This window comes from Sciurus vulgaris, assembly GCF_902686455.1.
Source record: "Sciurus vulgaris genome assembly, chromosome: 6".
NCBI classification, from domain to species: domain Eukaryota; kingdom Metazoa; phylum Chordata; class Mammalia; order Rodentia; family Sciuridae; genus Sciurus; species Sciurus vulgaris.
Window position 1 is genome coordinate 97,540,953 of NC_136466.1, and position 26,685 is coordinate 97,567,637.

The 26,685-nt window shown below is 43.7% G+C and overlaps 1 long non-coding RNA gene across 1 annotated transcript; it reads left to right on the forward strand.

The window, feature by feature from the left end:
- The first annotated feature begins 5,875 nt into the window (after positions 1 to 5,875).
- On the forward strand, positions 5,876 to 26,220 carry LOC306663842. Its single transcript, XR_013764560.1, has 4 exons — positions 5,876 to 6,012; positions 17,475 to 17,598; positions 19,455 to 19,504; positions 23,115 to 26,220. It is a non-coding gene; the product is annotated as an uncharacterized lncRNA (long non-coding RNA).
- The last annotated feature ends 465 nt before the right edge of the window (positions 26,221 to 26,685 follow it).

Sequence of the window (26,685 nt, forward strand, 5' to 3'; positions counted from 1 at the left end):
GGGCGGCGCGCGTTCTCGTCCCTCCAGCATTCTGGTCCTCTGGGCGAATTTCTCCAACTGGGTAGTTACGGGGAGGAGGGCGCAGTTTTCACTACCTTAGGCGCACACGAATGTAAAGGGAGAATATTTAGAGTATTGCACAAGGAAATTCCTGATGTCTTTGAAATTGGTAGATGAAACAAATATAAATGACGACGTTTCTCATATTTATTGAGGCAGAATGGGGAAAGAGAGGTTGTTAATAGAGATGAACACCAGGAATCCACCCTGGGGTTACAATGCAGGACTGAGGGGATGTCTGAGATGTCCAGGGAGGGTCCCTGCCTCTTGGTGCGTGTGCGTTGTTACTGTTTTGGTTTTGGGGTTTTTTTTAGATCCAAAGGAAAATTACGTTCTGGTTTTATTTTACATTATTTTTTCAACCATAGCCTCCAAAGCATTTCCTACTATGGACTGGAGAAACTGAGTCATGTCTCCAGGACCTCAGTGAAATCCTGAAGAACTGAATGAAACGAAGCCCAGGTTTATTCCAACAGCACTGTCCACATTCATGATATTTGTAAACCACCATGGAAAGTTCTTTTGACATGGTGTTCTAGGGGGTGTAAGGGTCACCTCAGTAACTCCAAATTCTTCTGAAGAAAAATCTTGGGACCATTAATTCAGGTTCTGACAGAGAATAATACCGCTCGAGGTCTTTTGCGTTGATAGGGAGCAGAAAGTTTGAGGAGGAATGTGGGTTGCCGAGGAGTTTGGGGGATGACTTTTCTTCACCGGTCATTGATGCGGCCCCCAAAGATCTGGACACTCAGGCCTTTGGAGGATGGGATCCAGCGAGTTAACTACCGTTCACCGAAACTGCTCAGGAACAGGCAAAAGATGCGTGATGCCCGCTCATTTCGGGGTTGGCTTAATGATGGCCTATTAATGAAGCCATTGTCCGCCTTCGGGGTAAAGGGTCATTCCAAGCATGTTATAAACTGCATCCGCGTGTTAGACCACGCCGCCGACACCTCCAGGTCCTCTTCAATAGTACCCGGGAATCCGCAGGGGCCCAGAGTACGGGCTTCCGAAAGCCTGGCGGCAGGTGAGTAGTCTGCCCCGGATGAGGCCGGAAGGGGCCCCTTGGGGAGCCTGCCAGAGCCTAGAGCGGCTAGGGGCGTCCGTTGCCCCGGGAGAAAGCTCTGGGACTTTGAAACAGACCTTTGTTTTTTCACAGCCCTAAGTTATTGGGGAACAGCCCTTGAAGCGGCCCTTCAGGATCCGGTCTGTCCTTAATTCCAAACAAGGGACCAGCTCCAGCCCAAACTTTGTTCCTGTTCCCCTTTGCATCTGGCTAGAGCGCTATGGAGTCAATGTTCCAGGCCAGAGCAGCCGCCGCAACCCAATCCAGCTCCAGTGCCCGCACAGGTGTCAGCTTGAGCTGGCATTATGTAATGGTTTTGGCAGCCTAGGCTATTACCTAACGGAATTAAAAGGGTGGGGTTTTCTCTTTTCATTTCCTTTTCTTTTTGACTACATCTGGTGTCAGGTGTACTCGATCTGCGGCAGCAGGTGTTATTTGCAGAAAAAGAACAAGCGAAATGGCGACGGAGGTCAAAGCGCTCCCAGAAAGCTGCGGGAGGTAGACTGGAGGCCCTGGGGCAGAGCATCCCTGTCCCCTTCCTTAGCCGCTCACCTGACGCCCTTATCCGCAGGTATTCTGAATTCGGGGGTGCAGGAACCAGAAGCGAGCTGCGCAGTGCACCCTATGTTTTATGATCAAAGCCTTTTTGGTAGAAACTGTGGGGTTACATCCTGAGGACAGTTTACCTTTTATTATCATACCGATCATCCCACCCCCCATAAATGTGGCCCGAGTAAGTGTGGATGTAAAATCAAGAGGTTTTAGGTAGCATACCCTGGCAGGGGACAGAGAGCCCCTCCTTCATATTTTTAGCCTCACCTTGTAGAAGCCCTGCTGAGGCAGGTCTCTAAAAATAAGCCAAGGGGAGTCAAATGCGGGCTCTCCCCAGTAGAATTTTAAAAACAAATTACCAATTTTGATAAGCCATGTAAGGGGATTTCATACAGGGTCAACCTCTATTTTATTAGATAGTAACAAAAGAAAACTTGGGAATGGTGACCTCTTCCTCTCCAAGTGTCAGTTTACTTGTGGACACCAAATTATTGCCATGATGAAATTCGAAGCTAAGGACTGGTTCCAAGCCTTAGAGAACCACGGAAGTGTTTGAATCTTAAAAAGTTAAACTCGGAATTTTGGAAAATGGGCTTCATTTTGAGTGACCAAGCCTTTTACGTCTAAATTTGAATTTCCCCCTTGATTCCCGAAAGGAGCATTCATTAAAGGTGATAAAGGTTAAAACAAAACGCTAGGAGAGTTATGACAGTATCTATGAGGACAGTGGCCAGAAGCTGACTGTCAAAGTAATTATTTACAAGAAGTATGGGCATGTATCAGAATTCCTTAATTCATAGTGATGGACTCAGTAAAAAAAAAAAAAAAAAAAAAATGGTTTGTGGAATGACTCTCACCAGCAGAAGTAGTGACTGGAAAGCTGATGTGTTCTTTATTTTGATATTTACATGACCCTGAAGTGTCTTTATATTTCTGTGTTAGTTACAGTTCAATCCCATGCGAGGGCTACCTACAAATTAATTTTTTTAAAAAAAATTTTTGCAGGAGAAAAGCAGGGAGATGACTAATATCTGTAGGGAAAATTTCAAGAAAGTTTAACCTAGCCCCCATCAAGTATGTCATGGTCAAAACTGGTGGTGAATTATTTGTTCTTTGCTACTGCCGAAACCATTGATTATCACAGGAGTCCTCAGTGAAAGGAATCAAGAAGCAGCATCCCCTCACTCCCACCCCCCTTTTCTGAAACACATATGAGTTTTTTCATGAATCCCATTTGCTGGATCTCTTCTGCCAGCTGAAGATCTGTAGTGATGTGGGTAAGGACCAACCCTGATATGCAGCCATGTGTTTCTGGGTAGAACTTGTAGATCTAACTACATTTTCTTGCCAATAGAACAAAGTGATTTTGCTCAGGATCAGGTTGTGTTTTTAAGATACCTTTTCCTTTTCATCACGTGGTGCTTTTTAAGTTGATAAACTGAAAGCACACTCCACAGAACAGGTTGCAGGTTGGGGGCCTCCCTTGATTCCTCCTAAAATGTTCCCCACCTTCTAGAGGGTATCACTGTCTACTTGTGATTTTCAGTGATTTTTCATCAGTGGCTACTTGGTGTTTAATTCAAGCTTTCAGGTGCATTTCTCTAGTGAAGAAAAGGAAATCCCCCAGGTTGTAGATGATTTTAAAGGGGGGGGGGGGGAGGAATGCAATTTGTGAAATAGTCTGTTTCAAATATAAATAAAAGTTTTGCAACTGCTAGGACCTACTTAAATATAACCCAAAATTTCTTTTGTCCTCCTCTATCAGATAACCAATTACTTTCTTTTACACGATTGTTCTGTACTTAAAGTTACACTTTTCTGAACCCCCTCTCCCTCCTCTGTAGAACCCAATCACGAGGCCTACTAGAACCAAACACTGCCAATAATTTCAAAGAAAAATAAGCAAGCTCTCTAATATGGTATTCAATAAGCAGGGCAGTTTAATTATTATGCAGTTGTTCAACAATGAAAAAAATAAGGTTTCTATCTCCACCACCAGCCTGAATGTTGCCTTTATACAAATACCAATTCTAAACATAGGCTGATCCACTGACAATTCTTATCCTTAGAAACCCAGTCCGGAACAGCACCCAAGCGTGAGACAGGTGCGTGAGGTTGGGAGTGCAGATCAATGCGTGTTCTCGCACAGGGACCCATGGGTGCAGGCTAGGCTGGTATCTTCTTGCTTTCTACTTCCTCTCCTATCACTACTCTACAATTTTTTTTTTTAACATCCCTTGGACTGATATAAAAAGACTCCCATTTAATAGATTTTTTTGACTAACCTTTCTGTAGAAAGGAAATATTTTTATTTGCTTCGACTAACATAATTTTCAAAGAAGAACTTCGTTCGTTCCATTTTTCTTCAAAACTATGATGGGCACAAGCTTGCGACGTTTTATTATCCTTATTCTGAAATAAAATCTGGCAGGTAAACGGATCCTTAAATATGTCAAATGTTCAACAATTCAATGTTAAGGCTTTTTTATGCTACAGTATAGGCATATAACTGTACAGCAATAATAATCCTTTATACTGATTCCTAGTTTACAAACTGTCTGTGGTCTCACTGGAGTTGAAGAAGGGAGATGTTGCGGTGACATCATTGCTATTATTTAAATTAAACTGCTTTGGGAGAACATAATTGTTAATAAAAGCCTTCTTTTCCACGCCCCTCAAGGTTTCCTTTCCCCCTTTGGCATTTTTGACGTGCTATTCTGGATGAATGTAAGCAGAATTATGTGAAGTCTACTATATAACTACAATGTTGCACCTGCAGGTCAGCAAGGAAATGCAAAGGAAAAATTACTATATTTAGGGATAGTTGTTTGAGAAAATATATATTTGGAGTTTAGATATTGATGTTTAAAGTTTTTCTCGTTCTTTTCATGAATATGTGTGTGTGCACCCTCTGCAGTGTCCGTGTTTGTACATTAAAGGCTGCCTTGTAATCATTCCAGGGGGCTGATTTAATGCATTTAACAGAGAACTAATGGGTTCTCTACGTCGAAAAGCATGCTCCTATTTTTAATCCCGTCACGTATAGAAGCGTTTTGTGTGAGTCTGAGGCGTCCACCTTTATTCATAGTAGATGCTCTTGTTCAAGAAATCATTCCAACCACTTTGGGTTCCCTACCATTGCTAAACTGCCCCCCTTCTTTCTCTGCTACTTTTTTTTTTTTATTTTTTAGTCTATTTTTCGTAACGCTTAACAAAAATAAACAATCCTTGCTGTACAGAAATTCAGTTGAAATGATCCGGAGAGCTCTCGCTTTGGTCCTTACTTCGAAATGTAATTTCAAATACTGGATATGACAGGACTTGGTCGTTGATCAAGCTGCAGGAGACCGAAGCTACTTTTTCGTGCCGGATTTTACCTTCTTTCTTGCCTGGAGCGTGCGCTCTGCACGCGTATACACACACACACACACACACACACACACACACACAATTCCATAAAAACAAGCTGAGTGAGGGTGTCCCAGTGTGAACTGAGAGGCTGGGCTCAGGCTGAACCTGGGCAGTAGGAAAGCCGCTGGTGAGAGGCGCCAGCACCAGGGGCTGTGGCTGAGGTGGCCCACGGCTAGGGTGAGGACGCGCGGAAGCTGTGCTGGCCTCCCGCGCTTGTCTGATGCAGGAGAGGATAGCCAGGCTCCCGGGAATGAAATCAAAGTTCCGTAGAGCTCAGAGCCCCTAGACAGCCAACCTTGTCGGGGCGAAGTGCCCTGTGTGGATTGAGCTCCCGCGTGGAGCAGGCTCCAACGCTGGGTCTGCCGGGGAAGAAGCCCACGAAAGGGGTCCCGTGGCGCTAGCTTTTGTACCGCCCCGCCTTGGCCAGCCTTGAGCTGACGCACCGGCTCCCCCGGGACGCAGGGGGCGTCGCACTGCAGCTGGGTGGGGAGCAATTTATTCCTCGCGGTCCCATCCCAGCATATCTACGGTTACTCCACCCTACCCCTCCCATCCCTCCTCCTCCTCCTCCTCTACCAACGCCCGCACAACCTTCAGATTCTCCACCTCCTCTTCATCCTCCATCCCCCTTCTCTCTCACTCTCTTCTCTCTCTCCCCTTTCTCTCCTCCCTCCTCCCATTCTTCTCTTTCTCTCCTCCCTCTCTTCTCTGAATGAGCAAGCTTTTGCTTCTAAAAGTCACAAGTAATCAGAGAGAGAGAGAGAGAGAGAGAGAGAGAGAGAGAGAGAGAGAGAGAGAGAGAGAGAGAGAGAGAGAGGCAGAGGCCGCCGAGAGGAGCGGAAGGCAGGAGGGAAGTCTGGCACAACATCTGAGAGAGGAAACTTGATGCTTCTGGGCCACCCTTTGCCAGTACCTCGCTGGAGGTAAGTACACTGGGTACACTGGGGACCCGCGGAGTTCGATACCTGGCAGGGTTCAGTCCTCGCCCACAGCAGAGAGACCGCTACCCCGCGTACTCAAATAGTGAGGAAAATTTGAATGGGGTGCGAATGGAAGGAGGGCTCCAGCCCGAGGGTTAGTGGGGTCGGCGTGGGGCGGAAAGGATGCTATATGCCTGAGAGCCTGGACCTCCGGCTGGTGCCCTAGACACCTTGTGCATTCTAGTCAAGGTTCAGAACAAGCGACTTCGGGGGTTTGTCGCTATCGGATTTCCCTCCCTATGCCGAGAGTTCGACAGCTCTCCTCCTTTACACATCCGCGTGCAAACAGCTCCTGGTCGGTCTTGAAGTGAGAATGTGCACCTCTCTCAAATCTCGAAAAAGGAAAGTTTGACAAGGTGGGGGTTTCGCCACTCTGCCCTTACCTGGAACCTAAATTAGGAACCCAGACTTGCACAGAAAATTGATAGTTTCCCTTCTTTTTCTTTAAAAACATTGACTTTAATGAAAAATTGTATGTAGTAGAAAAGATTATTGGATTTCCATGTCTGATCAGCTGCTGCTGACCTACCAATAAGCGTTTTAAACACACACGCGCATTCACGCCTCCCCCCGTGCGCACACACACACGGGGCGGGGGGCTATGTGCAATGAGTAAGGCCGTCGTAAGTTACCAAGAATTTAGAGAGAGTCACAAGGGCTTTTAAATGTGTAAAGGCTGTGTACGTGTCCTCCATGTGTACAGAGAACAGAGGGAGGGGGCAGAAGGAACACGAGTTGGCTGGGCGTTTTCTCTGTGCCTGTGTATTTCGTGTGTTGTCAGCTGGCTCTGGTTTCTAAGCGATGAGCGTTGCCAAAGGCGGGGACCAGCATCCACCATCCACCTCGGCACCCTAGTGGCGAAACAGGACTCATTTGTTTGGTGCAGAGCGGTGTCGACCTAGAAGAGACTGAAGTGTAGTTAGGTCGGCCCCCTGCCATCCATTACACCTGCGGCAGATGGCTCTAGTGGTAGAATGGTTTTGTTTGCCATGATCAAGAAGGGAGGAGGGAGAAGCTAGAGCCTCGCCCCACTCAAAAGTATTTATAAGGAGCCAGAGAAACGAAAGAGGCCATATTCGTATCATCGAAAGCAATAATGTTACCGCTGTCTGTGAGTGAACCTGGACATGTTAGTGACCTTGGTGCCTGGTCCCAACTGATGACATAGCAGAATTTTAGAACAAATATTTTTCGAAAAAAATTTTAATAAAATGCCTTCCACTACTTGCACACACACGCGTGCACGCGCGCGCGCGCTCACACACACACAGACACACACACACACACACAATCTCCACCTATCTCTCCAGATGCACACAGGTGTCCTTGGAGCTCTACTCCCTGAAGTCAAACATCAGTGAGCCCCTGCAGATTTCACTGAAGCTGAAAAGGAGGCCACTCCAAAGGCAGGGGGTCTCTCTCCTCTTCCAAAACTTCCTTCAACCAGACTGCTAGCTTCCATAAACAAGTGCTCTCTCCCTGAACAACCACCTAACTGGGGATTTAGTCCGGTTTTCAAATGTATCCATCTCATTTTCACACACAATCATGTGCCTTTCTGATCAATATTTCCTTTCTTGTATCCCTTCCTTCCTTCATGCTACTCAACAAGCAGGAAAGGAAGTACACACACCCACCATAGCAAGCCCAGAGCCCAGAGGGAGGGCAGGTGTGACAAAGGACACAGACACAGTCTAATGACAGTTCAACCTGTTTTAATTTTTTAATTCTTTTGCTAAATAAGAGAAATTAAAAGAGTTATATGTCAAGGGAGACATAATCAGACTGAAAAGCCTTGTTTCCACCCTTACTTCACACACACACACACACACACACACACATACACACACAGAATCACTATAGTAACCACATATATTTTATGTACTCATATTTATATGTTTATATAGAGAATATATATTCATATTTTTATGAAATAAGAAACCATTCCACTGACCTAATTTTATATTCTAAATCAAGAACCTTGCTTCAACAAGGGCTTAGTACACTAATACTTTGGGAGTGATTAGTATGCAGAGACCTTCCACCATTTTTGATACACAAGTTCTATTTTCTATATTCTTTAATGCCAAATGTCATAATCAACAATTTTTAGAGTCAAACCATGAGAAATCATCCTAGCTAAGATTTTGGAATCACAAAAATACATTCTAAAAACTAATAAGGAAAGAAAAAAATTCAACATTTTTCAAGGTGCTTTCAATACCCAAAGAAACCTTTGAAATGGGTTTGGTTGATGGGTGCTTGTTGCATGCCCAGTGTAATTTAGTTTTCCTGTAATCATTTTCCATTTCTATGAAGGTTTTCATTATTCAGGGAGAAAGTTGACTTTGATATGCAGTGGGTGCAGAATTCACTGAAATAAATGCCAATTTTATTCATTATGAGTACTACAGGTTTATTCACCAACATAGAAACTGCTAAGGGGCTGTTTTAGAATGTGAATTCATGTATTATCAGAACGCATTTGGATCCACTAGAAGGAATTTTTTTAAAAATAAAAAAAAATACATATGAAACTGGGTTGAGGAGAAGACTTCTTGAGCTTTTTAGAGGTATTTTTTAATAATAAAAGAGGAATAGTGATGACCTAAACTCTTGACTTTCAGGATCACTGAGAACTTCCAATTTTATTTAAATGAAATACAATTAGCAGACTTATGCAATTGTAGAGAAGGAAAACAAAAATTTAGTCCCTGCAAGGTTTTCCCCCACACACTCCTACTCAAAACACTTTAGAATCTAGTTCCAACCAGTATCTAAAGCTAAGGAAAATAATTTCCAAGATGAACTCTTGAACTTTGAATGAAAAGTTGCTTTTTTTCTAAATTCTGGGATTTATTAATTAGTAATATTTTAAATGGAAATCTCAAGGATTCAAACTAATCCAAATATTCCAATCTTTTTAGGGGAAGGAATGTTTCAATATTTGAGCAGGTTAATATCAGAATCACTCAAGTAGGTGATTCTGAGGCCCAAGCAGCCTCAGAAAGTGGTACAGGAAAAGGGTATATAGGAGACTTAGGGAATCTGGGGTCCCTCTTTTCTCCAACAAGACATCTTTTCATATGAAATGACCATTGCTTTTACAGATAAGTCTCAGAAGACAAAGTGAATCTGAAACACATGAATTGGTTTCTTTCCATCTTCATCCTTGCTAGATTTTCCTCAGGCCTTGTCTATCATCCTTTCTCGCCCTCTCCGACACCAAGGTCTTTAGTAGGATGTGTGTGTGTATACACTAGATAGAAAGATAGATGAAATGCACTTTGATAACTCTCTCTCACATACACTCCAAATTTTTCTTTACTTTAGGAGTAATTAATGAGATCATAATTCTTAAACAATAGTTGCCAAAACCCAATCCCTGAAGGTAGTGAGAACCGCTGAAAGTGCCCTAAAATGGCCCGCGGGAGGATTCAACCAATTCGAAAGCCTGGTGCACTCGACATTTTTGAAGCTAGCGTCTTTAGTCAGTGCTGCCATGGGATGGTGGTGAAGAGGCCTGAGTCATGAACCCAAGGAAATCAGATCTCCAACTTATGCAAGGGTTTCATAAAACCAAGGAATGGTGACCAACTGCATCTGTATGTTCCTCCAATTCTCTTGAAGAAAGGACCTCCGGCTAGATGGCATGTGTGTGCGCATTATGTTCAGCCCCATTGTACAATTCCCTTAGGGGGTTCCTAGAATTTGTCGCTCTGCCTTTTCTGGGGCGAGCAAGGCCTGGGGAGGTCGTGAGAGCCTTGGGCACAGGTTCCCGAGGCTTCCTAAGTCCATGGACCCTGGCCATCTGCAGCCCAGGGTCGCCCCCGACGGCCCAGGCGCGGTGCACATGAGGCCAGTAGGTGTCGCTGTTTCCCTGCTGGCGGGAGCCAGGAGCCCCGCAAAGGCCCCCAGCACCACTCAGCATCCCGCGCCGGGTGGGTTCATGACCCACTAGAGCTCAGGAGATAGGGCAGATCCCTCCACCCGCCTTCTCGAAACTGTGCCCTTGCTCACCTGGCCACGACCGCAGCGACATTGGTAGGCCTAAGGGAGCGCCTTCGGGGAGAGAGGGAGTCCCATCTGTTGGGGACAAACACCGGGCCCCGACGGAAGCGGCTCAAAACCGGCTTCTTTAGCGGCAAACCATTCTCCCTGCTTTCTCTTCATGTGCCATGCGCGGCGGTGGGGTACTGAGCACATCCTGGTAAAATCCCGAGCTGGGGAATTCAAACTGGGTTCCACATTGGCTTCAAAAATAAAAAAAGAGGTTGAAATCCTAGCTTCGTGGGAGCTTGTCATAGGAAGGGCGGATTGGTTTCGATTTTCTTGCCTCAAAAATATAAAAATAAATAGAAGAAGAAAAAAGAAACCTGGGCCTGGGTACATGCATAAGCTACATACCATCTTGCACACACGTATGCAGGCGGAGATGTCGGGTGACTTACTGCAGCCCCCTCCTCTGAACCAGGAAGGAGTCAGTAATTGGAATGTGGTAGTCTTCCCCCAAAGCATTGCTTCCAAGTATTAATCCCCTTTGGAAAAAATCTAGCGGTCAGCAAGTCTTTGGAATCTGTATTAAAATTCTAGGTATTGATACTTCTTCACCCTTCTTTGGCGTCCTGCGGCTCCCTTCCTTTGGCCTCAGTATGCCGCATAAGAGATTATTAATCAGAGGCGTTCTTTTTTTGTGTGTGTTTCAAAAGGAGGGCGTTTGGCTTATGAATACCGAGAGGGATATTTACAATGGATACATTCTATAGGTGACTGGAGATTTTATTATGATTTTGGTTGTTTTGTATAGGGAAATGACTGCTCTGATTCGGAGAGGGGGAGGAGGAGGCGGCATTGAATACGCTAAATTCATAAGCTCTTATGCAAAATAGAACTTCCTATATATTTAAGTTAACGTTTAAAATAATATCTTCAATCAAAAATTTGCGGTAATGTTTTAAAAAGACCCCCACTTTATCTGTATTTTTGGAAAAAGTAATAAATTCGCGAAGAGGAAAAGCGTAACATGTCAAACCAAAGAGGGGAAAAAAATCTTAATGTCCAGACTATATCGGAATACATTTTGTTCTGGATTCTGGGCCTGTGTCTAACTATTTCTGAGGACATTCCTGCACAAGTGGTCCAAGTCTTTAAAAGCAAACCTTAATTTTTAACGTGGGGTGGCCAACATCATTTTTTAATGTCATGCCTTTTGCTGCGTTTCATAAAATTGGCTCCTTTCTGTTAAGTTCTATATCTGTTACACAATTCTAAATAATTATTTTTTGAGATGGCAAACTAATCATTGGGTGACGTGGGGGGATGGACACGTCTAATTGGAGTTGTGAAGTTCAGTGAGGTGGTATTTTTAGCTTAAAAAGTCCAAAATTTAGATATTTGGGTATTTCTCCTCCACCCATCATTTCCCCACCTCGTCCCCATTTCACTCTCTCCTTCATTCAGGGAAAGGCAACTGGGTTCCCTTTCTCCTCTTTCTTTTTCTCCCCTGTCCCCGTCTCCCCTCTACAGTGCACTTCTCCTTTCCTCTTATTTCTTCTCTTATTTTTCTCTCCCTCTCTCTTCTCAAATTTATTGTCTGATTCTATCAGTCAAGTTAATATAAAAGTAGCAAGTGGGAGGCCCAGCACCCTTATCTGGCCCTCTCCCCTGCGCGCGCAGGGCACTTTAGGGAGGTGTCGGTCGCTGCCAGTTACTGGCCGAAGTGTTGGCCTTTGGTGCAGGACACGCTGCTTGCGGAGGAGTTGGGGTCTGCTCCGGGTTGCGGGGCTTATTCAAATACCGCCCGCTGCTGCTGTGATTCGCAGGGACTCGGCCTCCATATGGTAATGCGGGGCGGGGTGGGGGAGGCGCAGAGGGGAGGGGAAAAGGGAATGGGGGTGAGGGCTGGTGGGAGGGGGCTCCGGCACCGCGAGCTCTGATGCTGGGCTGGGACAGAGCACCCGGACCCGCGGCAGCGGCGGCAGTGGCGCTACCCGCCCTCTGCCACAACATCCATCAAGACAGCGAGCCACCAAACCACGGGCCCTCGGGGTAAGCCACAGCGCGCACACGGCAGCGACGGTGACGATTCACACGCTTCGGGTTACTACCATGCGCCAATAAGGGAGATTAGAAACAGAAAAGGAGATTACAGAGAGATCAGAGATAAGAGATGTACCTCCCTGTGTCCCCTGTCACACAGCGCGCGCGTGCACACACGCGTCTGTACACACACGCATGTTCAGACACCGTACATGCACATATTCCTTGCTACTGCCATCTAAATATATGCACCGACACTCTATGCCCTACAACGTGGCTGGTGTGTTTGTCCTGCTCCTGCTAGAGGCGGTCAGGTACATGCTAGAGTCCAGGCAGGAACAAACAGCTACACACAATTTGATTGTTGCCCAACTCAGAGAGACATTAAGTCTGCCAAATTGTTTCACTGAGCCAGGTGACCCCCCCCCCCTCAGAAACCAGTAATTCCGTAAGCAGTTGAGGACTCCTGCAATTATTCACAAAATATGCTGAAAATGTACTTTAGGAAATGTAATTTTGCTATAGATGGCAAGGTAAGGGTGAATGTGAAAAATGAGTGTGTTTCCATTTTTTAGTGTTTTATGCCTAGCCATCTGACCACTTTTTATTGGGTGACATATCATATGAGCACTTTGGTGTAAGCTTGGAAAAACTACAGCTTGAGGTAAGGCTGGAAATGCCATAAGAATTAAGGTGGCTAAAAATGGATGCTGGAGAGTCCAGCATGAAAGATGGCATACAGCTGTAGGTTTCAAATGGGGGAAATATATGTGAATATTTACACATGAAAGCCATTGGGGAAGGCTGAGTCTTGCCCTGAGTATCTGTGCAGGTAAGTCATTCATAAGAAAACTAATTACCTGTGCATGTACTTGGACTTGTCTAATTGAATAAGCTGCATGTGTGCATATTTTCTGTTCTTTGTGGCTAAGCAATTATGAATTGAGTCTTTTAAAATAATAGCTTTGGAAAAATTCTTAACGTGATATACATATGCATATATACATACACACACATACATACACACACACATACACATACATACAAAAGCCATTGTGCTGAATAGTTATATTGCCAGGAAGGAAAATTCCATTCTATAAACAAGACTACCATTGCTTGAAATCCATTTCAGGGCCTGTATATTTTAGGGCAGATCAACTGACTTAACATAGTCAACTGTTTTGTTTGTGTATTTGTTTTCATATCAAAGTCAGGAATTAAGGATACTTTTCAATCAAGATAGTGTGTTTCCATCCATATTAAGATAAAAATGAAATTCGGTAAATTTTGAATGCAGCAGACATAGTACAACATACAACATGGTTGAAAATGTCTTCCTTGCAGAAGGCTGTCCATTGCTGTGTGTACACATTTTAAAATAAAAATTTTTGAAATAAGAAATGCTAGAAAGCAATAGAGCGGTGAATACCGCATCTCCAATTAGCTCGAAAATTCCTTAGAAATCTTTGAAATCACTTCATTTATACATATATTATCTCAAATGCACTGACCTGAACTGTATTTCTGCTATATGAAGTTAATTAGACAATCAAACTTTGAGCCTTGAATGATGGGCACTATAGTCAATGAAGGGGTATGTCAGGAAAGAAAAAAAAAAGTGTCTTTTCTTTTATGACCAAACTACAGCTGGCATTGCATACATGACAGATGTGCATATTTGTAGCCTTAAATAACAGAAGCAGGGAGGCAACTGTTGTATATTATCTAGCAAGAGACAGCAGCAGACACTCGCAAAAAAAAAAAAAAAAAAAAAAAAAACCAGACAGACGGAAAGGGACAACAGACAGATAGACATAAAAAATAGCAACAAAAAAGGGGAGGGGAATCAATAAAACGATACAACCTGAAATTTTCACAAATTAAAAATGCAAATATATCTTTACATATGCATCAGTATTAAAAATAATACACGCTGGAACCAACAGGAGCGGGAGTAGAAAGAGGAGGAGGAGGGGGAGGGGGAGGAGGAGGACGAGGAGGAGGAGGAGGAGGAGGACGAGGAGGAGGAGGAGGAGGAAAGAATGGAGGCGCCGCGGAGCCCTGATTATGCATGGGCTGGAGCTGCCTCCTCTAACCTGTTCTTCTCGGAGCCGGGCAGCCGGCGGTCCTCAGCCGCCCACAGAACAGGAGCCGAAACAACCGTTCCCGAAGGCTACAGCGTTTATTTTTCTCTTTTGGGGGTTTTGGCGGTTGTTTCAGGGGCTCGCCAACTGGCCCCTTTAATTAAAAGCTTCAATAAAAGGCGATCGCGCCAGGAATGCACTCGCTCCTCTTCGCGCAGGATTTGCATATTTTTTTAATGCCCTAATTTCCTTGATGTATGTAAATGTAGCCGGACGTAGAGGCAGACAGGGAGCTGACGTCAATGGACGTGACCTCGCAGCTAAACCTTGAACGTGAAGCCGGGATGGGGGAAAACACGGAGCGGCAGCCGGCGGAGCCCGCAAGTGCAGGCGGCGGCAGAGGCGACCTAACCCAGGCTCGAGGTGCCAAGGGTGCCGGTACCAGCCCTGGGGGAGGACGAGCTGCCTTCTTTCTGCATCGTGCGGTTCACAGCCTCGCCAGCCTTCCCGCCACACTGGTGGACTCTGGTCCTGCGCCTAGAGCCCCACCACATACACATTCTTTTGCTCTACTCAGAAAAACAACACACCCAACAACAAACCGAAAACAACAGATAACAAACCAAACGAATCCCCAAGTGTTTTAAACCAATGCTCGGGCAGCGTTTCAGAAAGAAGACTCTGACAATGGAATATGATTTTTTTTTTTTTTTTTTTTTTTTGTGCTTCTCTCCACAAGAGGGGGAGACAACAGACAACAGCAAATCATTCTTAAAACACGATAAGCTTCACATGTTCTCAATAGGGAGCGGTAAACTGCCCAGCCGATTGGTGAGGGCGTCTCGTTTTGGTACCTATTTACCTGTGCACCTCATTATGCGCGTCGGCTTCATAAACAGCAGTGCCAGGAGCGCGCGTTTTAATGTGATGGGAGTGTCAAGCGTGTGTGTGTATGTGTACGCGCCGCGCGCGCGCACGTGTGTTGGGAGGTGCTCGGTCTGGTAAGACAGGCGCCGTGAGATGACAGATCAGTATCTTTCCACGGCCACGTCTGGGACTTATCTGCGGAGCCATCTAGGCCAGAGTTCCTAGGCTGGGGTTCGACTTCAACCCACTGAAAGGGGAAGCTCCCAAAAGGCTTTCCTTGAACAGCCAGGTCATTCCTTCTGCTTTGGGGGAAGGGAGTTGAGGTGCGAGCTATTCCGTGACCGCTGCCTTGAAGGATTTGGCCTGGTGTTTTTCACTAGGGGCTCAGCAGGCTCCGCGCGGAGGTAGCAGCTCTCGGAGATGCGGCAAGGAGGCCTTCAGCTCCCCTCCCTCCGCGACGCGCGCCAGCGTCAGCGTGCCCGCGCACCGGGCGGGGGCTGCTGCTATCTCCTGGTGCAAATTCGCCCCAGCCCTGTGCTCGCCACCCTCTTCCACGTAGCTATTACTCGGCCCTCTGCTTCTTCTGGTCCAGTGCTTAAAGCCGCAGACAATCAAGGAAGGGGCGCCAAATGCCGCGATGTTGACCTGCCCTAGGCCGCCAAGGCTGCGGTTTTCTAGTTCCACCTTGCAGACCCAGCTTTGTTTTCCTGACGAGCTCGTGGCCACGGGGCCCCACGACTGCAAGGGGAGTGTGTGCGTGTGCACGGGGAACGGGCGCGCGCGGCGGGCGGGGGGGCCATCCCGCCAAGGACACGCATGGTGTATGTCCTCCGGCTGCACTTGGCGGGAAAGCTGGGGGCCACCGGTAGGGCCCTGCGCCCTCGGTTCGCATTACTACCTTTTCGCTCCCGCAACCCCGGGTTTCATTTACATACGGGCTACTGGTCTGAATTTTTACAGCGCTCCCTCTCTTCTCCTCATCTCTCGGCCCCCCGGTCGCACGCGCGCAGGCTCGGAACAACCGCCCCAGCGTGCAGACACTTGCTGTAGGCTTTGGCCGGCCTGGGGCGCGCAACGGGGCCCAGGGGGGCGCACAGCAGTCAGCGGGATGGATTTCTGCACCGCTTCCCCTCCACCCTCCCCCACGCCCACACCCCTGACGTCCTCCTGCTCGTGTTGCAGGAAGCCCTCTCTGAAAGCCCCCACCCTTTCCTTTCTGCACACTTCCACCCCCACCCGCCCACATCTCAGTCTTTCCCTGGAAAACGAACGCGCGCGCGCGTGTACACACACACACACACACACACACACACACACACACGCTTTTTCTTCCTCCTCAAATAGATAACCCCTATGGCGCGTCCTTGGTACCTTTTGAATAGCACGGGAGTTTAGAGAATAAAAATCCTTATAATGTATTGCTTGTCTTTAGCCAAACACTTTTAACAACCACAACAAAAAGGGGGAAGAGAGACGAAGGGGACTTGAACCAAAAGACCTTTCTTTAAAAAAAAAAAAAAAAAAGCCTGCAAGTCAAAAGGTCATTCTCCAAGTTTGTAAATAAAATTGCAAAGGGAGTCCTTAAGTGGAAAGAGGAAGGAAGGTAAAAAGCCCACAAGTTACACAAAATGCTGCATTGGAAAAACAAGACTGGGCGATTCTTTAAAAAAAAAAAAAAAAAAAAAAATGTGTCTTAAGAAACCAAAAGGGGAAAAAATTGGAGGAAAAAAGAAAAAGAAGAAAAGGTAGAAAAGGCAAAAGAAGTTTCTAAAGAAATGTGTGCTTTGCATCCTACAATAGGGAAATGTAGCCATTGCCCTCCTTCAGACGAGACATTTCTAATTTGTTCCGTCTGTCATGAGGGGACTATGAGAGGTTTGGGTGCAAATTCATTATCTCTGGCAACGCAGAACGTAGTGTGGGGACTGAAAAAGACCGTGGCAATGGATGAACAATAGGGCTTCAGTTCATCAGTAACAAAAGCAGTGGGGAAATTGGTTGAGTTTCAGAGCACGTCCTCCTCGGCAGAGGGGGCTGGACTAGACCTTGGACAGCCCCCCCAAAAACTTGCCGAGCCTCGCACACACCACTTCACTCTCCACTCCGAGGCTCAGGAAGCAAGTGCCTGGCGTGGGGGGGAAAAGTTGGCTTTTTATCCTCCTTGGTCTTTTGCGCCCTTCTCTCCCCAGAAGGGAAGACCCGTTTAAACTATTTTAGACGCAATCAAGCAAGGATCACTGTGTGGAATTGAGCGGCAGTTTTAAATGTGCTTAGGAGAGGAATGATATGAAAATTTTTTTCCTTTTTTTTTCTTTTTTCTTTCTTTCTTTCTTCTTCTTCTTCTTCTTCTTTTTTTCTTTTTTCTTTTTCTTTGTTTTTCTTTTTCTTTTTTTCTTTTTTTTTTTTTTTTTGGAGACGCCGAAAGGAGCCTGTTGGTGTGCTGCGGCCGCGCTGTGACTGGATCTTGTCTTCTGTCTGGCGCCTCGATTTCTGTCGGGATGGATTTGAGGGGCAGCACTGCCTGGCGCAGGGAGATCAAGTGAGTATCACGGCGGCCCTCAGGCTGCAGCTCCGCCCGTGGTGCCAGCAGTGCCCGCCGCGGCCCAGCGTTCGCACTCCTCATCTCACCCGCTCGCCGGTGCCCGCAGAGGCCGCCGCGGGCCGCTCCGAGCGCCAGTCCGGGCCTTTGCTTCAGCTAATTGATTGTGTGCCTCTGATGCCAAACCTGTTGATCTTATGAGTTGTCTGAGCCAGGATGGTTAATTATCCACGGGTCTGACTCCCAATGGCAGAAAGATGCCAGAAACATTTCACGTTGGAAAGGGGAAATTTGTACGTAATTTTGTGTTGTTGTTGATGGGACTTTGCCCTCTTAAACTGTAGCTAAATACAATTGTATTTTGCTTTCCTGGATTCCGGGTTCGCATGTTGAATAATTCGCCTCCTTTTAACGCCCCAAAGTTGCAGTTACCCGGCAATGAAAACAAGGGTCTGATTCGATCCTGGTGGAAAACTTAAGTATAGCAACTAACTCGATCTTATGGCTTTTCTCCTTTTTCTTTTTGCCTTTTGGATTTGGGGAGGCGAAAGGCCGCTCTACAGGGTTATCCCAAGTTCAGCTTCATCAAGATGTAACCTTCGTGGTTAGTTATTGGGACTTGGAGCGATTCCTTCTGATGCTTTTGGCATCCAAACGGAGCCTTGTCTTAGCGGTTTGCCTAGGGCCCAGACCCTGCTGGGGAAGGCAAGACCTCTTTCCTGTGGCCTGGAATTATCTGCGGAAACCCAAGGCGCTGGGAACCTGAGCAATGTGTTTGCGTTAGGGTCGGCAGCGTTTTCTCTTGCAAATGTACCGGCGGCGCTTGAATGGGGGACTATCTCGAGGGGTCAGGGCAGCAGTGGAATTGATCAGAAGTTAGACCAGAGGCCCTGTCAAGTCACGGCCACGGCCGGGGGGCCCCTTTAGAGCTCTGGCTGCCTTGGGCCCAGAACTACGGGTTTGGATTCAGTTTCCTCCCTCTCCTGGTGCCACATTTACCTGCCACTCTCCTCCACCTTGGCATCAGTAATTAGGGCTCCGTTTCAGGAACTAGCTGGTAGAGTCAACATTGAACTAGTATAGTACTTTCATTTTGCAAAATCAATAGCCCCACCCCACCAATCCAAAATACAATAAGCATAAAAAAATCATAAAAGAAAAGCAGCCTATATTCAGGAGTGTAAGACTTCCTGAATATTGAATGGGGGAGTGGAGGTGGGGGAAGGGAATTTTAAAAATCCACCACTTTACAGCAATCAGGTTTTACATTATTCATTGATTTACTGAGGGAAAGAGCCAATCAGAAACCATAGATATGAATGCACATCTCACTGTTCTGTGGCTTTACAGTAAACTATTTGCATCTTTCTAATGGATTAGATATTTATCCAGGGATTCCTATTGTTTGAAAGGCCTGGAATTCAGTCCCTTAAACATTTAGAAAATAAGATTGTATTTTAGTCTTAAAATCTTAACATAGAAAGACCCTCACTCCTCTTTTGTATGGCAGATTGCAAGGTTCAAATCCTTCATGTTTCTAAAGTCCCTTTTCCAAGCTAAAAATAAAAGGAGAAAGAAAAAATTAATTTCCCAAACCCCTCCAGATTCTGCATATTTTGCATTCCCATTATCATGCATGTCTCCATTTAAATGCAAATTAGCATATTTAACCCTGTGGATGCTGAGGCCCTGGATACACTATACTGGGATTTTATGGACTCTCTTGGCATTTTAAGGATTCATGGTAATTGCAATACTTTAAATGAAGCCATATCTAGGTATGATTATATATATATATGTATGTGTGTATACATATATATAAACTGTGATCATTTGTTTTCTTGACTGTTTTTCAGATGAGACTGCAAAGAAGCATAAAATGAATAGACTGTCTAACCAACCAAAGGTAATTCTAAAATTTACATTCCATAAAATGAAAATGATGTACAAAATCAAAGCAAATTATTATTTACTGGATGTCAGGCCTGCAGTGTATTGCATATCTCCCAATGCAATAGATGGAATTCCAGAAAATCTAAGTTTCCATATGTTCAGTTCTTGCCCCTGTAAGGAACCTTTGTATATCATATAACAAGCATAACACTAGCATAACCTGTAACTACCTATAAAAAAGAAATTTGGGATACAGAAGAAATAACAGAGTACTTTTATTAGAAAGTAAGGCAGTCAGAAACCTTACATGAACTACACAAATGGATGTAAATTAAATGACTTTTATAAAGAACATGGTAATCTTAACTGTGTTAGGGGACTGTGGTTTACATGCATAAGAATCATATAAACCAAATATTTTAAAGGGATTTTGGTGGTAGGCCACTCCTTTTTGTACTCTGCAGTAGTATGAATAGGATTCAGGGATGTTCTAATATTGGTGACAAACCCAATGTATCTGAATTTATGGAATAGCATAATTCTGTTCCGAATATGTGGAAAATCATAACTTTTTAGTTTAAACTTAAGCAGAGATTGTTTATTCCCAAGTAAACCAGCATGTTTTAATTCATGTTTCAGCCATCTGGAGACCTATAAAAAGATTAAAAAACAAGCATGACAATCACATCTTAATCTACTAGTTATTAATGGGAATTTACTAGAGAATGAACAGGCAAACCATTTGAATTCAGTATATCCTTCAATATGTAGATTTCAAATTGAGCTCAATTCAGTAGCTTTTGAAAACAAAAATGCCTGATTTTAAAACATGAAGGTGTTAAGAGTTGCTCTTAACAATGTGTGACAGACATTGCCAGGAATCTTTAGAACTGCATGTTGTTTAAGTTGTCTCCCATTCTGTAATCACCCAACCTTTAAAATATGTATGGCAAACCACAGCATAAATATTGGCAAAATTGAAAAAATCAGGTGCTCAGTGTTAAGCCCTTCTGTGTATTTTGTTTTATTTCTCCATACCCTGAGAAATGATGGAGAGGTAAAATATTTAACTGGTTATATGACTAGTGAACAGGCTGCCTATAATCTTGATATTGGCTCATTTCACTTATTGGACTTCCCATGATGGATCTATGGTCTGTGTACCAGGATTGGAGGCCAGTCCTGGAGGAAGTTGATTTGACTATGTGATGTTGTCCTAGAAGATGCTATTTAAAGGCAGTATCTTCTGTAACTTCTAATCATGGAAGCATCTCAGATGTTGTATTTTGGCACAATGATGAGTACTTTGGTTCTTAAAATGCATTTAATTGTCAAGTGTGGAAATATAGCTATAATAATTTGCAAATTCACACAAACATGGAGTTAACATACACATACACACATATACACAGACATGCATGCTTCATTGTTTCTACTTTCATCAGCCCCCACCCAGGTTTACTTAAAGCAAAAAGATAGTATAAAAATATCTGGAATTTATTGGGCTTTGACTTAGGAATTGAATACACTTGATCACATGCTTGCGTTATGTAATACATGCCAAATCACTAATGATTCTGCTTCTGGCTCTTGGAAAGCAAGGCCACAATACTCTTCAATATTCTAAGACTTCAAAGCTCATTAGGGTTTTACATAACGTCAGTGATGTGTTAACTTTTTATTCAGTAGTTTATGTTGTGACCAAATAATTTGAGAAGGAATGGCAATTCCAGGATTGTGTTTCTCTGAATTAGTTTGTAGTTTGCACATGTACTTGATGTATAACCTAATGCAGCCAATTCTGCTCGTACCTCTTGACCCATAATTTGATAAAAAATATAGATGAGCAGTGTCCGCAGCTTAGTCTTTTCTAAATAATCAATACTAGAATGCTCACCACAAAGGCAAATAAATTAAAAAAAAAATAAGGAAAAGTTGACATCTGTGTTATTAAGTCATATCTTTAATTGGTGTGATATTAGTGTGTAAATTCTTCATTGGGGACTTTTCCTAACAATTCTGGTCTTGTCAGTCTTTTCTACAGGTGTACATATGTGTTCTCTGTATGTAATTGGATTAGCATATTCACACTCTGGTCTTAAATGAATAGATTACTGAATTAATGAAGGAGTGTGTGTTAATTCTGAAAATGTTTTAATTTTTGGGAAAAATGGTCAACCTATAGAAATGAGGGTATTGTGATAAACTAGTAATGTGTGCAATGTGTATTAAGATTAATTACATTCTTTAGCATATATTTTAAGAATGGCAACACCACCAAACTTATCTTGAATTCTGAAGAACAGTTCATAAAGTTCACCCATGGTGAATATGCCTGTTACATATGTAGTATGTAGTCTACATACTACATATGTAGACTACTTTGGATGTTTTGTTGATTAATATTTGAATATTAGAACTATAGTTCCACACAGTTCAGTACATATAATAATATACATATTATAGATATGCTAGCCATAGATGGCCCTTTAGGAAAGAAAGATAGGAATTCCTTGAAATGATCATATTCACACTTTGAAAAGTTCTAAGAAAAGGGATGAGGCTAATTAACTCCCCCCTAAGTAGGAGAAGGAGGGAGTGAGGAAAGGAAAGGTGAAGGTAGAGTTATACTCTTAACATCCAGGTGTTTTAGCTGTATTTTCCAGGAGGGAACAATACTTTTTTCATAGTTTCAAAAGCAAAAGCAAGAGTAGTGCATTTTGTCTTTCTGTATGAGAATTGATGCTTAAAACAATAGACAAAGGTTCAGCATTTTTATTACAGCAGAGCTATGTACAACATTAGAAACTATTGCTGCAATGTTTACCTGTGCTGCATTGTAACACACATACCCTATATATGCAGTCATTTTCTAAAAACCAGGATGAAGTCCACCTGCTTAAAGCAATTCAGTTTGAACTTACAGAACAAAATACGCTGCCCTATCGCCATGGTACATAGATACAAAACATGACTGAGCTGTGAAACCATTAAAAACACACCAGAGCAAATTGTCAATATAATCACACATCAACTCACTGCGTAATACAGATCTGATTCCCAGCCCCAGAAAGCGAGGCCCTGCTTTAAGCATAGCAAAGTGCCTTCCATCTGTCTGCCTATGCAATCTGCCAGAAGAGAAATGCAGGCAAAGACGTTCCCCAGACCTGAAATGCTTTTATCTGTCCTTAGAGAGAGATTTCTTCCAGTCTTTGGATATTAGAGCGATCTACACTAGCAACGAGGAGGTAAAAGGCCGCGGGTTGCTTTTCCAGAAGCAGTCGGTAGTGCTAGCGGAAGAAATGTTGATTGAGAAAATAGGGCTTGTTGCAATGCTGCTGCCGCCACCGCCGCCGCCGCCGCCGCCGCCGCCGCCGCCGCCGCCGCTGCCGCTGCTGCTGCTGCCGCCGCCGCCGCCGCCGCCGCTGCTGCTGCTACTCAGGCAGCAGGCGTGGGGCAGTTGGCTGATCACTGATGCATATCAATAACCATGTACTTGAGATTTCTCATGACATCATCATTACCTTGGTCTCCCGCGGTCTCGAACCTTTGACCTTGCCGGGCTGGTCCACGATTTGGCAATGAAAGCCCCTCCAATGATGGCCCTTTTCTCCTTCTTTCAGACCGGGGGCAGCAGCACACCAGCAAGACGGCATCTTCTCCTCCCCTGCCTAGAAGCCCTGTGAAATCGAGGATCTTCCCCCCAAAACACTCACATACAAGATATGTGCAATCAAGCTGCCACCGCTTGGTAAAAAACTCACGATGCCTAACCCAAAAGAAACGGGAGCAGATCCTTGAATCAGCTGTCACTTCTATAGAATGGGATTTTTTTTTCCTTCCTCCTTAACCTGCGCTGGAAATTGCCGTTGGCTTTGTACATCTCTATAGAGGAAGGCTAAAGAGTCTTGCGTGAGAATGAAGCGATTTACAATGCAAATAGAGGCCTGTGAAGGGATGGATGCCGCTGCTCACTCCCAACAGCTTGCTGCACCTTAATAGCTGGTTTTATTTTCTGATATTAATAGATGAATTGTTGGCTAACGCTGCCGGAGATTACTTGCTGGAAGGGGAAAAAAGTTCGGAATAAACTCTGAAGGCAACAGATCCTATGTGGATGTTTTAGCCGCACATACACAATCAGAAACCAGGTCATATTTACATAAAAGGAGGAATCTTAAGCTCGGCAAGTATCCTGGACGACTACTCTTCAGTACTGGCGGAAAGGATCGGGATCTGGAGTCTGGCAAGAGGAAGACAGAGGCATGTGAGGGAAGCGAGTTGTTATCTTTGGTTATCTAGCTGTATGAGTGTATTGGTCTTCATAAAGCTAGATAACCGAAAGTAAAAACTCCTTCAAGATCGCCGAGGAGCGTGTGAGAAAGAAAGACTACAACCAAGAGACAGTAAAAACCAGAAAGGTCAGGAATACTTATTGAATCTAACTTTGTTTTTGTTTTTGTTTTTCTTTATGATGAAAGGTGGGATGAGAGGAAATTGACACATATATGCTGAGATATAAACGTATCAGGTTTTGAAAGGGGTTGTTAGAGCTGCGAAGGAGAATTGTACAGTACTAATGAGTAAAGATGCATGTACATTTTGTTCTATTTAAGGTAAAGTTTATATAAGAGCAACTTTTTTTTTTTAGATATTGTAGAGATGTCTGATACCTAGTTTAAAAATGATTCCATAATTATGTAGACTTGGGCAGTTCCCTTCTGAAGCTCCTCCCCCCAAAATTGAAGATTGTGCTTGGAAACTAAATGTATTTGGGCTGTATGTCAAATTTCGTAAAATTAGACTTTAAAAAAAGTTTATACTGAGAGGTTAATAATTTATATCTATTGAAGACTTAGAACTAGCAGGGAAAAATGAAGAAAACAAAAGCAAAGTCTGATTTTTATTCTTCTATTCAAAATACAAGGACAGATGCTTCTCTGTTCCAAGAGGGTTTCCTTGAGGAAGCTACTGAAGCAGAAAGACATGATGGAGACGAGATCGCCTCCCCTCTTGTCAAAGTGTTAAAAAAATGTTCTGTCTTACTCTGCGCCTAGCATTGGAAATGAAAGTGACATTTACGCCACAACCCACGTGTGCGCCTCCTCTCTTTTTGTTTAAGGATGATCAGGTCTATCCAGGAAACAGCTCTGGCATCCCAAACTGAAATAATTAGGACGTATATAGACCTGACAAAAATGGAAAGGGGGTGGGGAATCTGAGGGTCTGTCCTGCCTAATTGATTCCGCTAAACGGAATGTAGGAGATGTGAACGGCAGGACGCTCCGATTCCCACGCTCGGGGGCAAGTGGTAAAGCTGGCCGGCAGCCTATGACAGACAGCCCTGTTGGGGGGTAGGGGTATGAAAAAAACATCAAGTGCACACACCATACTCATCTCCATCGCTTAAGAAAGTAAAGGCATTTCCCACCCACAGCCATCTGCAGCCTCCCAAATGGCAACGCCAACTGATCTGTGGCTGCTGCATACTGTCTGTTTCTGTTAATTTTTAACCGCTGTTTAATTTGGCCATGAGTAAGTTTGGCTTTCTTCTTTGGTTGAGATTTTCAGTATTTAAGGAAAACTAGCGGAAAGTGATTCAAGAAAAGTCCCATACTGCCTGCCCCTTCTGTGAAATCCTCAGTCTCTACTTATGGCCTTGTGACCACCTTTTGGCTTCTGTTTTGACTGGATTGTATTTTAACTATAAATCTCCGTTTAACAGTCATTATTATGATTCATCAGGTTGTTTTCCTCTTAAGATGACACACCTAGGAACTTGGCCTGATTGTGCTAATTAGATACATATTGGAAGTCAAACCATGAAGTCATCAGCCTATAGAAAGTTGATTACAGTAACAATATGATAAAAGGTTGTTTTGGAATAGTCCCAGCTAGATGCATTCTAAACAGGCAATTTAAATCTTAATTTAAAAATAACTATTCTTAGCTTTATACACTTTGGGGTTTTAGAGGTCCCATTGTAGTCTTTTCATTAAAGTTCTTACAGTTGGCCACATGTCACCAAGCAAACATTTGTGAAGGCATTTACACATAAACACAAGCATTGCAATAAGATGCCCAAAATAGCCTATTATCTTCCACGTGACCTAGATTACTAACACTCTCAAATATATAAATTTTCTTCAAAGGCAGTACATTTTCCTTTGTAGCTTCAATTCCTTGTAAGACTTCAGACTGGAAAACCCTGTAAAACTACTGTTAGTTTCCTTTAGAAACTCTGAGAGACTTTAATAACATAAATTCTCAATTTGGCTGCTGAACACGTGCCAAAGTTTTACTACCATAGTGACCGTTGAGAAGACCCTTGTTTATTTACATCTGAAGCACTGTTTGTGCAAACAACCTTTCATTGTTAAGTGCCTGTATTCCTTTCATTTACTTCATGTCCAGGGGTGCTATTTACCTAGAACCATTGTCTACTACAATTAACATTTACATTACAAAGTGTGTGGTTTTCTTTCTCAAGGAGGTTCAATTAAGGCAATAAGATGTTTGTGGGGGAAACCTATTGTTTACTGAAAGCACTCAATGGAGTCAAATTACTGACGCTTTTGCCTACATCTTGGTCTTTTATGTAAATATGTTAAATATAACATCTAAGGAAAATAAACAATATTATAATTATGTGTTTGCCATTGTCATATCAAACTTGCTTTGTATCATACTAATGTTACATAATTTATAGATCAATAAAAATACATTTCAATGTTATTTTCATTTTATTTTTTGCTGTTCCACTGCTCTTGCTGCAACATGTCCCAATTTTTCTTTTTTCTATTACACATCAAACTTCTGACATTTTGTTTTATTTGTGTGTGTTGAAGAGAGGTACTGTATCTGAGCATGGGTCTAAAGGGTATCTGAGATAATCTCTACAATGACCTTATAATAAGGTGATATTTCTTTGAAATCTGAAATATTCCAAAGGCATGTACATTTAAGTCAAAAGAAGTGTAAATATCAGTTAAGTAGTTCTTTGAAAGCTAGTTTTAACATTGGCAGAAACCGGATCAAGTTTATTTAGCATACCACTGCATTGTAAAACAGTTGGAGTGAAGTTGCAGGTTGCGTGAGTATGCATGTTAACTAGTGGGAACCAAGCACAGTCTTTGTGAGAGGGGAGCAGCAGATTGCTGTGCAAGGCCAATGTTAAAAAGGCAGCTGAATTTA